Here is a 3,465-nt window from a genome sequence, read left to right as displayed (position 1 = left end):
TTAGATAAACGGCCACCACCTCAAACATGTTTTGACTCTTACCAGAGGAAGGGAATTTAGAGATTTGTGGATTGGTTGTCATATCAAAGAAAGATTCATTAAATTTGAGGCAATTATTTTTGTGCTTGCTCTGGTGTGGTGTGTTTTAGGCCAGGTTCTACCTTTCTTCAGTTACATTCTCTATAATGGTTTGGGAAATGTAATTGCTTGGCTCCAACTTCCATCTGTCAACTATTGACCTTGCTGCTTGGGCATCTGTAACATCAGACACTATTGTCATGGAAAGAATTATGATGTTTCAATCAAATGTATTGCAAAGTTAACAAATCCATGACATGATCTCGACCACATGGAAGAGTTTAGAAAATGTGTTTCAGAGACCTCAGGGAAAAGCAAATAGGCTATCCCCATTAATGTTTATCTCCAGTGCTTGCCATTAATTGTGTTAAGCTATCCTATCATAACAGAGGAGCTAAATTTGAACCTCGAACTTGAGGGGAGTACTTGAAATCAAAATGTGAAGTTCAGCAAGGGAGACAAAAGCCATTCTATGCTCCCAGTGTGAAGTTCTAAATTCATATCGTTGACTGACCCGTGGCAACTCTGGAATGTCTGCTTAGACTGAGTCTCTTTAGTTTTTTTTTTTTTTTTTTTCCCAAAGTCCATGAAGATATGCTTTAGTCTGGTTTTTGTTGCTGATCTCAGAAAACTAAATCTGCCAGAGGGTGGGACTCACAGAGCTGGTAGATCGTCAAAGAGGTGATTGAAGCAATCAGGGTTAGCTGATATTTACTCAAAAGTCTAAGCACAGAGAACAGCAAATTTCTGGATGTTAAAGTGAGAAAGCGAGTTGATATAAAAATTTAATTTCATCTGCTATGGAAACTGGGTCTGGCCTGACAAAATTAAAATGGATAGAAATAATATTCTGGACACTTAAATTTTATTTTCACTGTCCCGTGTCTGAACAAATAAGCATTCCAAGAAAGTAAGAGGAGCTAAAATATCCCTTTTGTGAGAAATATTCCCTGACGAAGAGTTTGTGTGCTACGTATCTTTCACTTTTATAAACTCTAAAAGGAGAATGGCTGTTGTGGACATTAAAATAATCGGTTTCCTTGAATCGCAACGTGGCAAAGCAAAGCTGATGCATCTGCGGAGAGCTAAGAAACCCTAATTCAGTTTGGCCCTGCCTGAAGAAAATCTATTATATGAAAACAAAAATTTACAGATGAATAAATTAGGGGGTGATTATTCATATTGTAAAAGAGTCTTTAAAGGATTCCCCCAGGATTCTTTTAAAGGCTTAGCTCCACTAGCTCATGTAAGTGTTTGTATGCAGATCATTAACTATCTGACAGGCAGGCCAGAAATGCAGGTAGAGAGCCAAGGGGGAAGGGAGAGAATGTTCAAGAGGCAGAGGAATAGCTGACACCTGAGGCTTGCCAAGCCTCAAGATAAATGATAAAACGATATTGAAAGTCAAAGTGAAAATACGATATTTGTTTACAAGTTATGCTTTATATTCCAGAGCTCTTTATATACCAGAATGCTGCTTGGGTTCAGAGGCCAGCTCGGCCACCTATCTAGCTGTGTAACTTTGGATAAGTTACATAACCTCTCTGAATAACCAACCATCTAGGGCTGTATAAGTATTACATAAGTTAACATATATAAAGCACTTAGTGTCCCGGCACGTAGTAAATGCTGTGTACATGTTTCTAAGATGATTCTGGAATAAGCTATTACAAAATATTGGGTATTCTCCAAAGCAGGGATTATGAGTATGATTATGATACTGGAAGGGATTTAACAAAAGCAAAATCCTCCCTCCCTCCTTCTACCCCTAAAAAAGAAGACAACAACAACAACAAAGGAACACTGACGAATGAATACTGCTCTTTCTGGGTTTCCCAAGGAAGTCAGTCTGAAATTTAAACTTCTTTGAAATTATTATCCTTACTTCAGTTTTGTAGGGGGTTGGCAAAATTTCCAAGATTGAGATGCACATAGAGGCAATCAGCAACGTAGCGTCTGTTGATTTTTCTATGTTAAAAGGCTTTGATTCATCTATTATTGCATTTGTCATTCTAAAAACCATAGTAAACAAGTTGAAGTATAACTTTCTTATTTGTGGGAAAGAAAACTTTTTGCTTGATAGACTTTGCTTGGTTTGCACAAAAATGAACTCTTTCTGTGTATTCTATCCAATGCGTCTGCCCATATGGAGTTTTGGGCTTGGAATAGACATGAATCGATTCTTTCCAAAGGAACAACCAGTAATAAAGTGTACCAGTCTGCCCTAACAGTCTGATCAAATGGTTAACAGGTTGCTAAACCAAAAACCCCCAGAGTGGTGTGAAAGCTGAGATGTGTGAGTGCAGTTAGAATGGCTGGAGGGATCAGAGTCAGGTAGATGTAAGGAAGAGGGCAGGCTCATTGCCGTTGAAGTGGCCTGTTTTGGGGCCCTGGCAGTCGATAATTAGCTTTACCATGTCACTTTTGACATGGCACGTGAGAAAGCCCAGACTATTTTAAGGGCCAGTAGTGACACTTTTATTAAATTATAAAATGGTCTCTTAATTATTAAATTAAAATTCTCCTTTTGTGCCCCCCAAAATTCCTCTTCTGCTCAGGACAGGCTTCCCAGTCCATCTAGCCCTCTGGTTATACCAGAAGACCTACCCTACTTTCTCACACTCGATTCTATATCCCAGTTGGATGCAGGTTGAATAAAAATATGCTTTCTGGTCCTCACACTTAGTTTATATGAGTGAATGCTGATGGAAATGGGTAAGTAAATAGTTTTTAAGTGCACGAGATCAAATTACTTCCTTCACAACTTGAAGTTCTTGACAGCTCTGGAAATACTATGCTTTTTTTTTTTTTTTTTTTTTTTACATGTTAAAGTGGATTGATCTTTACCTAGCCTTACACAGATATGCCAGATTGTTAGCTTTCAATATATTACTTTTGGAAAAAATAATTCAAGTGATTTGATTCATTTTAGGGAAAAATTCTTGAGCTCAGAAAACTTAAAACCATGGAAATCTGTAAATGCTTTTTAAAGAATAAAGGACAGAAGTTTGGATAGGTGGGAACTAGCTTAGTTGCTTTTGTTTGTTAATTTTTAAAATTTTTGTCTTTTTAGAAAATAATTTGGAATGCTTCATGGATTTGCATGTCATTCTTACTCAGGGACCATGCTAATCTCCTCTGTATCATTCCTACTTTATTTTATTATTATTATTTTAAGTTTATTTACTTTGAGAGAGGGAGAAGGGTCGGGGGGGGGGGGGGTGAGAAAGAGAATCCCAAGCAGGCTCTGCACCATCAGTGCAGAGCCCGATGTGGGGCTCAAACCCAGGAACTGAGAGATCATGATCTGAGCCAGGTTTGATGCTTAGCCGAAGGCGCCCTTCATTCCAATTGTACTATATGTGTGCTGCCAACATCAGCTAGTTG

General features: G+C 38.2%; 1 non-coding gene across 1 annotated transcript; it reads right to left on the bottom strand.

Annotated features, from left to right (window-relative positions):
* Positions 1-3,153: 3,153 nt before the first annotated feature.
* Positions 3,154-3,257, bottom strand: LOC120247726. Its single transcript, XR_005532395.1, has one exon. It is a non-coding gene; the product is annotated as a U6 spliceosomal RNA (small nuclear RNA).
* Positions 3,258-3,465: the final 208 nt, after the last annotated feature.

The sequence above is a fragment of the Hyaena hyaena genome, unplaced genomic scaffold (genome assembly GCF_003009895.1).
Source record: "Hyaena hyaena isolate Hyena2069 unplaced genomic scaffold, ASM300989v1 scaffold_544, whole genome shotgun sequence".
Lineage (NCBI taxonomy): Eukaryota > Metazoa > Chordata > Mammalia > Carnivora > Hyaenidae > Hyaena > Hyaena hyaena.
This window is presented reverse-complemented; position numbering and strand designations above follow the sequence as displayed.